Source organism: Cynocephalus volans, chromosome 5 (assembly GCF_027409185.1).
Source record: "Cynocephalus volans isolate mCynVol1 chromosome 5, mCynVol1.pri, whole genome shotgun sequence".
In the NCBI taxonomy this organism is placed as follows: Eukaryota; Metazoa; Chordata; class Mammalia; order Dermoptera; family Cynocephalidae; genus Cynocephalus; species Cynocephalus volans.
The window spans coordinates 6752845-6766210 of NC_084464.1; positions in this window are offsets into that span (position 1 = coordinate 6752845).

The window sequence follows — 13366 nt, forward strand, 5'->3', positions numbered from 1 at the left end:
ATTGTTTGAGCTGCGAGGAATCAGGAGGCCCACTATCAATCACCAAGGAAGAGATGGGTAAGACAGCAAAAATGGCATCTGAAAGCACAAGCAAGACATCATAAAACCGTATCGCACAGATGCCAATAGCGGAGTGTGAATGGAGGCACTGGGAACGGGGCCAAACAAGCAAGCTGCAGCCAAGATGACCGCAGGCATTCCCGTGCGTTTTTCTCAGCCGCCCCTGCTAGCAAAAGAGCTAGGTATTTTTTTGAGAGGCAAAAGAGAGCTACATTTTTACTTTTGGCTTAGAAATAAATAGAGTGAAAATATCTTATAAATGCTTCTCGTGTTCTGAGAAATAAAAAATGGGGTGAATGCAGATATATTATAATATTACAATCAGAGAATTTTGCTTTAGGCCCAGTCTTTCAAAAACAAACAAACAAAAAGTTGTAAGATGAAAATGTTACAAGTAAGAACATCTGGGTTTTACAGGAATATAATTTGATAACTTAATGGGCTCTGTCCCCTTGGTAGCACAGAAATAAAGTGTGTCTGGCTATTCCTTCTAAATCTATTTCAAGCAATATGTACAATTACATGTTATATTCATTTCCCAAATGGGATGACAGAGGCAGAGAAGTTTTATAATGACTTGTGCATGGTCACTGGATGAAGAGAGTTTCTTGTAATCAGAGCTTCATCCACAACTCCTTTCTCAGATACAAGGGTACTTCAAAACGCTTGTGGCAAAATAGAATTAAAAGATAACAGGAATCTTTCTATGAACTTCTTGCAGCACCCTTGCCTATGTGATATGTAGCTAGAAGCATTAACCTCTGTCTTGCCATCAATCAAAAGGAGATGCAGATTCTATGATTAAGAAGATCTTGGTTATGGTTCTCTATATTTATAAAGCAATTTATGGTTTTCAAAGCAGTTTCACTTTTTGAAGACCTCTTGTATATTACGATCCTTAAACCCTGAAAGACAAGCAGGGGGAGTCCTACAGATGAAGAGGTTAATATGAAGAGTTTGTCCATGATGCACAGTATTTAAAGGAGAGACTCAAATCCAGGATAACCCAGGGCTTTGGGTTTCCTCTGCTGTAGATCCAAATCCAGTGCTCTTTACACTACAACATGATGCTTTCTTCCTCTGTTAAAACCATCTGTACTGTGGACAGATGACACTAAAAGAAACATAGTAAAAGACCACAGACATTGGGAAATGAAACTTCTTACTCAGTGAGGAAATCATGTTTGACTATAGGTCAAAGTTCTGCTTTGAAATGAGAAGAAAAGTTTAAAAAGTTATGTTAGTCATAAAAATGAATCTGAAATTTATACCTTTTATCTTTGACTAATAATGTGATATTTGACAGAATATGAATAAGTGAGAAAGTTATGAAATTAATTGAACAAAATCTGGTAATCAATTAAAATCATGTGATACAGTTCAGAATGAAAGATGACCACTGTGACTTAAAGACAGTAAGACAATTCTGAATATTTCAGATGATATTTATTAATTTATTTTTATGAAAATTTGTTTGTTCTTTGCATTTTTAAAAATTTATAATGCATATTTCATGGTGTACAAAGCTAACCTTCACTACCTGTGCTGAGGATGTGATGGTCAAATCAATAATATCAGGATGCCCTTTACCACAAATTGCAATTATTCCAAATGTCCCCTACCCAATTAATCTCCGATCTCTCCCTGCCACTGGCAACCTTATGTTTTATACTATGTTTTCCTTATCCAGTCATCCATCGATGGACATTTGGCTTGCTTCCATATTTTGGCTATCGTAAATAGAGCTTTGATGAACATGGGAGTGCAGGTATCCCTTTGACATGATGATTTCCATTCCTTTGGGTATATACCTAGAAGTGGGATTGCTGGATCATATGGCGGATCTATCTGTAGTTGTTTGAGAAACCTCCATACTGTTTTCCATAGCAGCTGTACTAATTTACAGTCCCACCAACAGTGTAGGAGCAGACCCTTCTCTGCAGGTCCTCACCAGCATTTGTTATTCTCTGTTCTTTTGATTATAGAGTCTAACTGGGGTGAGGTGATATCTCATGTGGATTTAATTTGCATTTCCCTGATGATTAAGTGATGTTGAACATTTTTAAGTGCCTATTGGCCATTTGTATGTCTTCCTTTGAAAAATGTCTATTCAGTTCCTTTGCCCATTATTTAATTGGGTTATTTGTTTTTTTTACTGTATAGTTGTTTGAGTTCCTTGTATATTCTGGTTATTAATGCCTTGTTAGATGTATAGTTTGCAAATATTTTCCCCCATTATGTAGGTTGTTGTTTCACTCTGTTGATTGTTTCCTTTGCTGTGCAGAAGCTTTTTAGTTTGATATAATCCCATCTGTTTATTTTTTCTTTTGTTGATTGTGCTTTTGGGCTTTTGTTCAAAAAGTCTTTGCCCAGTCCTAGTTTCTGAAGTGTTTTCCTTATATTTTCCCTTAGTAGTTTTACAGTTTCAGGTCTTATATTTAACACTTTAATCCATTTTGAGTTGATTTTGGTATATGGTGAGAGGTGCCATGCTTTTCTTTGATTATTGGTCTTCAATGTTTGTAGGGCTTTTTTTTTTTTTTTTTTTTTTTTTGATGTGGTAAGATTTAGTTTCTTTTATCTTTCTCATTTGCATTTATGTTTTACTACTGGGTTTTGTTCTTATTTGTGTATTCATGGTAGTGATTATTGTTTTTCAGATTCCAGATGCAGGATTCCCTTGAGAGTTTCTTGCACGGCTGGCCACGTGGTGATGAACTCCCACAATTTTTGTTTGTCTGGGAAATGCACTATTTTTCCTTATTTCTGAAGGATAGTCTTGCTGGGTATAGTATTCTTGGCTGGCTGTTTTTTTTTTTTTTTCTTTTAGTATTTAGAATATGTCATCCCATTTTCTTTTGTCCTGTAGAGTTTCTGTGGAGAAGTCTGCTGTTAGTTTGATGGCGGGCTCCCTTATAAGTCACTTGATGCTTTTCTCTTGCTGCTTCTTGGATTCTCTCATTGTCTTTAAGCTTTTCTAGTTTGACTGTAATGTGTCTTGGAGAAGATCATTTTGGATTGAATCTGTTTGGGGACCTTTGAACTTCCTGGATCTGAATGTCTATGTCTCTTTCTATACTTCGGATGTTTTCCATTATTATTTCATTGAATAAATATTCAATGACTTTACCTTTCTCCTCCCCTTCAGGAACACCCATGCTTCAGATGTTTATGCACTTAAGGTTGTCTGCTTGCTCTCTCAGACATTCTTCATTTTTTAAATTCTTTTTTCCTTTTCTTTTGTCTGTCTGGGTTATTTCATAAAGACTGTCTTTGAGTTCTGAAATCCTTTCTTTTGCTTTGAGTGTGTCTTTGTGTTCCAGGAGTTCTGCTACCTTCTTTTTTAGGGTATTAATCTCTTTGTAAATTTCCTCCTTCATATCCTGAACATTTTTTCTCATTTCATTTTGTTGTCTTACAGAGTCCTCTCATCTCATTGAGTTTCCTGAAGGTAGCTACTCAGAATTACTTTTCTATCATTTCAAGCATTTCCTGTTCTGAAGGGTCTGGTACTTGAGAGTTACTGAATTCTTTTGGCAGTGTTGTATTTTCTGATTTATTCCTATTTCTAGTATCTCTCTGTTGATTTCTGGTCACCTGACAGATCAGATGCTTCTTTTATTTCTCTGGAGTGGACTTGGAGGAGAAAGACTTCTTCCTCCTTTCCCAGACCCCTCTGGTGACTCTCCTTGTGTCAGTGAAGTCATATATGTGGTGGGCCAACTTCATGGTGGTTGTGGATGTTACTAAGATGGTGATCCATCCTTGCAACAGTAGTAGGTGTGGTGGTGGATGTTGTGGGCCTCCTCCACAAAAGCTGTGTGGGGCCTTGTGGTGGTGGCACGGAGTCTTGCCTTCTGTGCAGGTGGGGTGGAGGGCTGGCCGGTGGCTGGCTGGGCCTCCTGCTTTCCTGCCTGGGGCCTCCCCTTTCAGAGGCAGCACAGTATGGGATCTTGCCTTGTGCACAGGCTGGGTAGGGGGCTGTGCAGAGGGCTGGGCCGTGGGCTGACCAGGTCTCCTGCCTGCTTGCCTGGGGCCTCCTGCATCAGTGGTAGCACAGTGCAGTGTCTTGCCTTCTCCCTCTCCTGATGATATTTTCAAGTCTGTATTTAATTGTCTATTTATTTACCAGCAATTGAAGTTCCTAGAATGTGTTACCCTTTTGAAAGGAGAAACATTTCTATCAGGTAGACTTATCTTTTGATAGATGTAATAAAAAGGGAAAAGTAAAATTTTACACATTATAGTTACATTTGTTTCAGTTTTGTGACAAAAATGTTAAAAATAATTTTAAATTATGGTTTCAGATTACCTTGTTTCCCTAGCTCCCATTACCACCGAAAATTTTATATCCATGCTTTCTTTCTTATTTCCTGAATCTTTAGCCAAACATTTCAAAGATGGCCAAAGCACTTAGACTTTTAGCATTGATTTGTTTCTGGAACACAATACCCATTTCTGTTTGACAGCCTTTGTAATCATTATGAACTTTTCAAGTGCGAAGATAAAGTTGTTGGATTTGCACTTGTTTCTTCTAATTCTTTTTATTTGGTTAATAATAGCTGTCCAGATATGTATTTCAACTTTATCAAATACCTAATACATTATAATCCAGATGTTAGGTTTTCTAACTTAGGGATTTTATTTTTTCATTCTTAAGGTAACATTCTTTTTCAGACTTACCCATTATCTTGATGTTTCTTCCCTTTTTCTTTTGCTTGTAAAAAGAAATGAATATAGACCACAGAAAGATAGGCTTTTATATAATGAGTCAACAAATCTTTACTGCCATCTCCACTGTAGCTTGATAACACATATGTGGCATTACTCAGGAGAACCCTAGGTTATACTTTTGCAGATCAGAGCTACACTAGCTAAAAAGTGTAGGCCAGCTGTACTAAAGATAAAATGATACTAGGACAGCAGCAATTAAATAGATCATATATTATGGAAAGGTTATCTGTTGTGAAGGTCAGAAAATAAATGAATTTAAAGTTATGACATCCTGCCCAGAACCATCTAGTTATTTGTGAATGGATTAAGAAATCCTTTTTACATCTAATGTCCATGTCTTGTGTCTTAAAACCCATATAAGAAAGCACTTGAGATTTCTAATTACTTAAGTTCGCTTTTCATGCCTTACCCCATCCTTGAAAGAATACTCTAGATTATTGTATTTTACCTTCGGTGGAGACCAAAGATAACTTTAAGAGGAGCACCATTATCAGATAGTGTAATGGTCCCTTGCCCTGAATGCAAATTAAATTCATGTAGGGAGCCTTTACAAACTACCTATTCCCGGGTGCCACCCAAGACCAATTAAATTAGAATCTCTGGAGGTGGGACCCAGCCACTGACATTTATTAATGCCTCTGCTGGGGATTCTAATGTGTATCCAGACGGTAGAACCATGAGGATAGGGATTACAACCACAGAGTCTGATAACCAAAATTCAAAGTGGCTCCTGACTATTGGTGATGAACAAGTTATTTAATCTTTCTCAGAACTAATTTTCATCTGTAAATCAAATTCTTCATGTTGTTTCGAGGATCAGATGAGCTAGTTCTTGGCATAAATTAAGTACTGTTATTATTATACAGTGGGTGCACTTTATGTGCAGGTGAAGTGTGATAGTGTGTGCCAATCTCCAAAACTGCATTGTAGTTCTCATACCCTGATAACTCACGGCATTCCAGATTTCCATTGTCATATCACTTCCTGGGTTAGAACTTAACATTTTTCTTTATAGGCAATGTTGTGCCTTCTTGAAGAAACATAGCAGTGTGATTAAGAGTATGAACTTCAGGGCCAACAGCCAAGTTGAAATCCTGACTATGCCATCTATTAGCTCTGTGACTTTGGCCAAGCACTTAAGTTTTCTGTCCCTCATTTGCTCATCTGGAAAATGGGCTACTACTAGCACCGGCTTCAAAAGAATCAACGTATTCTCAAAAGAATAGCACCTGTCTCAAAAGAATCTTGTTATACATTTATTAATACATTTACGCATATATATAATGCATTTACACACATATTATATATAGCATTTAGAATGTTCCTGGCACATAGTAAAATACTCAATAAATGTTTTCTCTCATGATGATTATAATAACGATGGTGGTAGCGAACTCCTTTACTGATGTTTTAACCAAAGGCGTCTATTTTCCATGGGTGGAAAGTCCAACACTGTGCCAGCCAGTCCTTTCCATTCTTCTCAGCTGTTCTCCCACACCATGTCCACTGGAACCAAATATAAAGAATAATGTTCTCTAGAACAAGTTTCACATTTCTCTTGTTTATCTGCTAATTCACAAACTTTCTGGAAATAATGATTCAAATCCATAACTACTTCTTAAAAATGGTCTGACAGATCATGGCCTACTGGTGTTTAACAAGTAGCATCTTCTTTGTTCATGCATTTATTTTATAAATATTTTTAATCGTATATTATGTGATTACATGTGATCAAAGATCAATGTTGACATTAAGAGAAAAAATTTAAGAGAATTCATAAATTATTGCTGTGTTACAGTTCTCACATGAAAGCATCTTTTTCGGGCTTTAATAAAAATATTGCTTATGACATCTTGAGTATAGAGATGTTTGACTTTCCCAGAATAGTGTTGAAAATCATACGTTAGCATCTAATATTCTTTTGGCATCCATAATCAAAATCAAATATTTTTAAAATGCTGTACCACAGAAACATTGTGTAATTCATGAAGTTTCTAATTGTTTCTTCCCACTATCACTATTAAGTAGTGTTTCATCAGAATCAAGATGTCTATGGAAGGGACAACATACTCGTGTCAAGGATCTGATTGGATATTACAGTGAACATTCAATATTATGTGTTTACAACTAAAGCTGTGGAGGTATTGGTAAGGGATTCATTATAATGTACCTTATATCTAACGAAAGGCACATAATAATCTTTTATATCTTCTTATGCTTTGAGGGCTTTTTGATTTTTCTAAATCCAAACATGGTGTTTTCTTATCATTTTTATTTGACCCTTAATGTGCCAAAATATATAGTGAGTAGCAACGCCCATACTTTCTGAAATAAAAGCTATTATGAGCTACTGAAAAAAACCTCAAGGCAAAGCAGACACCTTATTAACAATGACATTATGAGGCTTCGCACGTTCCAACTTGTGGAAGGCAAATAGAATCCTTGCATCTGGCACTGCTTTTCTTTAGTATTCCATAGCTGCCATCCAAAAATTCCCTCTGCTGAGACTTCTAGCAATGGCTGGTTGATGAAAGGAAAAATGGCTATAGAAGTTATATTTTTCATGGGATTGGAAATGCAGGTGTCAGGAGCTTTGATGGCATTCTTTCTCCATCATATGCCAAGTTTGTTACATATGGAACAGAGCACCACGAACCTCTCATTTAACCAGCGTCTTCAGCGCTGGTGAATTTTTGGTCCTGTATGTTGGAGGTTGTATCCATTTATGCATGTATTCATTCATTCAACAAATAGATTGAACATCTACTATATGCCAAGAAATGTTCTGGGTAATAAGGATATAGCAGTAAATAAAATATGATAAAGTTCCTGCCTCTGTGGAGCTTCGTTCTAGTAGAGGGTAGACATAATAAACAAATAAATATATAATATGCCTTGTCGTTATAATTGCTGAGGGAAAAAAATGAAGAGAGATAGGCAGTGCCAGGGTGGGGTTGTTACTTTACATAGCTCAAACAGTTCATACATATGTGTGTGTATATATATGTATGAGTGTATATATGTACACATGAGTATACATATATATGTACACATGACGATGAAGTATATATTTGAATATAAAATATGTACACATAAATACAGAAGCACACAGTTGATATGAAATGTATACATTTACACATTCATATATGCGTGCATGCATATACACATTTCCCATGTCTTCTACTTCCCACTCCACGTGCTCTTCCAGAATCTTGCCACTCCCCACCAACAGAAAGTATTTGTGCTCCTCCTTCTTGGAAAGGTGTGGACTTTGTGATTGCCTTGACGAAAGAGGAGGGCAGAAGTGCCTCTACAAGATTCTGCAGCTAGGTCATGAAAGTGATAGAACTGTTGCCCGTCTCTCTCTTGCAGGATGTTTACCCTTAGAACCACCCACCATGCTGTGAGGCCGTCCAGGAAACATGGAGAGCCTCACCTCGCCCCCAGGAGAGGAGCAGAGGACTCCCAGGGCATAGCCCCAGCTGAGCTCAGCACAGACCTCTAACTGACAGGCAAGTCAATAATCCATTTTTGAAAGTGTGTCTTCCACTTTTGAGGTGCCCCAACTGAAGTGACTTGGAGCAAAGATGAGCCTCCCCTACTGAGCCCTGCCTAATTTCAGATTTATGAGCAAAATCAATCATTGTCATGGTTTCAATCCACTTAATTTTAAGGTGGCTTATTACACATATATAGCCAGAACAAGCAACACACATATGCATAACCGGTTCAGTTAAAGGTTTATTGAGTGCTTCCCTTTTCAATTTTCAGGATGAGATGGCACATAAAAAAACTTGAAACTAACTTGGCTGTCTTGAGAAAGACACCCTCATGCTTGGTGCCCACCTTAGCTAAGAGCACCAACGTTGCCCATTATAGTAATTACACCCTTGGATGGCTGTGTCAGATTGAATTCTACAGGAGGTCCAGATATTTTCCTTTGAGTTCTATGTCCAGGTTTGTCCAGTGACTCACTGAACTTGAGGCCAAAAGTTGTGAATTGAAGCTCTGCCAGTTAAAGGTGTACAACCCTGAACAAGTCATTTAACCTTTAAGAGCCTTTTTGTAGCTGTGTGTGTGCACGTGTGGGCATACGTGTATTTGCATTAATATTGTCTACCACATAGGGCGTGAGACTTAACAATAGTAATAATAAGAATAATCACTAATATTTCTGAGTGCATGTTATGTGGTGGCACTGTCCTGTGTGCTTCTCGCACACCATTACTTTTTTCCTTCACAACTACTCAATTTCTTCAGTACTACTCTTACCTCTTTTTCCCTAGAGGAAGAAGCCGAACTACAAAGAGATTAAGTAATGCCCGAGATCAAACATGAAGTACTGGAGTGGGATTTAAAAACTAAGCCTCTCTGCTAGCAGAGTCAGGTCTCTGAACCACTATGTGGCATATCAGATATGATCACGTGTGAAAAATACGAAGTGTTGAAGACACATAAGTGAACAAAGCAGCAGGATAGGATTGTACATATGGAAGGAACAGAAAGGCTTTGGGAAATGAGAGGAGAGAGAATTTTGGCAAGGCTGGACGGTGCTGGCACTGCTGGGCTACCTGTATATGGTGTGAGTCCAAAGTGATTGAGGAGTTGGAGACTGGCAGCCCAAATGCAGTCTCCTGCTCTGAAGACTATGGCTTCTGAGATGTGGGTTGGGGAAAAAACATGCCGTTCATGGAATCATGCCTGCTACATTTTTTGTCAGGTTATTTTCCCCTCTGGTAAGTAACCTTCTTAATACGAATGTAGTGAGAGGGTTTGTTGCATGTTGCATGTATTCCCTAGGACCCTCCCTAAACGAATTACTTGAGGGAAAGATGAGAGGCTCTATCAAATATATTAGACGCAGATAAGATTTTCAATGGCATTTGATAATAAATTGAATAATCAATGTGTTGAAATCAAGGAAAATTCTCCCCCCTGCCCTTTTTTATCTTGATAAGTGATTTCAAAAATTAAGGTAAACACCTTCTCAAAAAGTAGATTATGGACCTTGGGTTAAGACATTAATGGTATATTTCTCCAAGTGCATTCCTCAGAAAATTAACAGCCCACAGAAAGACTTACATTTTACTTCACATCCACAAGACAATTTTCTTACTCAGCTATTTTCCTGATTGACTCCTTAAGAACTTAACTTAAAACTTTTTCATTGCTTTGCGTTTATAACTGCAGCGTAGTTGTTCAGTTTTACTAGGTTAATTGAGATAGTTTGCTTTCTTTAACTTTAGAAGAAATTTTAATTCAATAAAAACAAAACAGAGATCCCTGTCCTCAGGGTATTTATAATCTTGGGGTGGGGTGGATGCACATAATAAATGCTACCATGTAATATTTCCAAAAGTGATAAGTGCTATGACTAAAAATAAATAAATAAACAAAAATAAGAAAAATAAATAAATTGAGCAAGATAAAAGGAAATTGAAATGCCAGGTGAAGGGAGGGGGTGTTGGGATTCACAATTTTGAGTGGTCAGAGTGGGCCCCTTTGAGAAAATGACATTTCAATAGGGAGTTAGCCATGGTCCTGGTACAATGGGATAGGTAAACCCTGCCCATGAAATGCGTGTACAGTGAAGAAGTGTGGCATTGGTGAAAATATATGAAACTCGAAAGAGGTTCCCTAGCAAAGTTGTTTTAAAATGGCATTAAAATACCATTGCAGTCACAATAGCTCCTGCTTTGGTGCTACAAAGGGAATCTTCCATTTATTTATGAGTTGTTCTAAGAGTGTAGGTGTTAGTGGTTTTGCTTTTTATTTTTTTTAATTGTTTGTAAGCTATGGTCATAAGGCCACTGGCTACATCAATCAGAAAGGCATATTAATCTTTGATTCTCTTGTTTTGACAGAAATGACACTAAAAAAAAACCCTTCACAAGTCTATGACAAAGGACTAGCTCTAGGTTCTAAGAAAAATAAATAAATAAATGAAAGAAAGAAAGAAACACAGAAAGAAACAAAGACTGCAGTAAAACGCCGAACTTTTAGAAGGAGAGAACAGACCTACAGTTACTATTGGTGGGAAAGGGGGAGGACGAGGGGGTTAGTAGTGGAGTAACTGGGTAACGGATGCAAAGAGTGATTACAATTTGTGGAGGATGAACATGCTAATAATATGGATTTGATTATCACATACTGCACACAAATACTGAGAGTCACTCTATACTCCATAAATATGTATAATCAAAAATAAATAAGTAAAGTTTTTAGGGAAAAAAATTCACTTGGTAGCCCTCACTGCTCAGGCTTTCCCTTCATTTCCACCAGGAGGATCAGGAGTTTCTCCTTCGATGGTGACAGCCATCGTCTCCGCTTTGCTCCTCCCGGTTGTTCTCCATTGTGGCCTCTTAGCACATCACACACACAGCTTAGCCCACCCATCCATCTAGTTAACTGCGGTGCAGAAAGATATTGGAAAATTCACTTCCAACAAGTAAATTGCAGAACCACAGCTTCCTTTGTTGAATACAAAGATATTTCAACAGGCTTATACTTCTAAACCTTAGGCTGTTAATAAAGGTTTTTATAATCTGCTCTGGAAGTTTCCTCACAGTTACTGCTGATACACGTTTGGCCTCTCGCTAGCAGTAAGAGATCCTGTCCCACATGCTTGTGGCTTACCCTTGCCTCTTGGCTTCACACACTGGGCAGCTTGCTGGTGGCATCCAGGCCCTAAGGCAGGGTTCACAATATTTAGGTGGTTGCAGTGAGACGTGCCTTCAGACACCAACGCTTTTAGCAGTGAATTGTAATGGATGGAAAAACTCAAATCACTCTAAACAACATAATTACATTGGAAGTGGTAATTATAGGGGAGTCCTGACTACTGAATGACAGTGTCTCACAGAACTTATAAAACAGTCCGACGTCACAGGCTATCAGTTTGGTAACCTTTCAACACTGTCATGAGACCTGAGTAGAGCTATTTACTGCCCTGACTACCTTCCATTAGACAGCGAGGCAGAATTCTCACTCTTTCAGCAAATATTTGGCCTTTCATTTCTATGCGCTTGACGCTACTTCCTTAATTCTTATTTCTACAGTAAATTGCTCCTGTCTCTGTATTGTGTTATGCAATATATCTGGCTAAACGTTCTCTTGGATAGTCATTCCTACAACATTATATATGCTAAATTATATTTTTAAAATATTTGTGGATCAAAATTTGAAAATACACTTGTGAAGAGATTGTAACACAGTGGTCAGAACTGCTGGCCTGGGAAACATTCACTTTCTTACTTGGCTACAGATGTAACAAGCATTCGTATGAGGCAGAAGGGCCAATGGTACAGCCGTGTAAGAACCTTGCACCTCTTTAACATGAATTCCTTCCACTGACTTGCTTTTTTCTGAAAGAGAAATTACTCCCAGTGGTTGCCCTCATGCTTAACTCTTTTTTTTTTTTCTTACCTGACTCCTTTGTTTGTTGAATATGATCCAACCTAAATAAAGCTCTATATCTTGTTTCCATTAGTTTCTCCAAATAATATCCCTTCCGATAACCCTATGTCCACCATGAGTCATTATATTTGGTAAACTTCACAATAGCTGCTTGCCAATTATTCATGACATTAGTATGTCTAAACTCATACTTGCATTTGAAAGGGAGCAGAGTCTGCAGTATAACTAATTCACTCCATAAATTGTGGAGGCAAGAATATGTTTCAGGGTACATTCTGCATATATTATGGTATCACCACAATGCAAGTCATTTTGCAACTACAGGAAAAAGACGGTAACTTCAAACACCCCTACAATATCCATTTTATTCTTATTATATAGGTTTAGAATTAAGTTTTACCCTGTAGATTTTTTTTACCTATTCACACAATCTATTGTTTTGCTTCTTCTCTACCTTTGAGAGGTTAGCTTATTCTATCTGAAAAGAATATCTCTATGTTCTATCTCCTCCACTATATGTAGATATTGTCCCAGAAGAATGGGTGGTCCCACAATATTTCTTCTTTTAGAAGTGTAAAAGTGTTATTCACAAGGAAGAGAGACATGTCACTGAAGTAGGAAACAGACATTTAGTGGATGACATAATACAGCAGCTGTAATTTCATCTTCAGTTTTACTCCTAGAAGCTGTTCAGGCTGTGTTGTCTGGTAATGATGGTGACAGCTGTCTCTGGCAAAATGGCAGCCCACATTTTCTGACATACCACAGACGATTAAATATTTTCATATATAAATATTTAAGAAGATGGAATTACAACAGAACAACTAATGTAAAACTTAAAATAAAAAAAGTACCCTTAGAAAATTCCAAATTCTGACCTCATAGTGGAACAGAGAGCAATTTTTTAAACACACAGACACATATACAGTCATATGCACACACATATAAAAACAGTTTCAATTCCATTTAATATATCTACTTGCCAAAGGGATAAGGAAGTCAGAGAGAATATGGAAAAAGTTGAATTCTGGGTTAACCGAGAGTGTGATCAGCTGAAAGTTTCTTGCTAATATTTCTTAAGGGAGGATCCACTGGCATTATGGATGGGCTCATTCTTCATAGCGAGCGACTGTCCCCCACTCTACAAAACATTGAA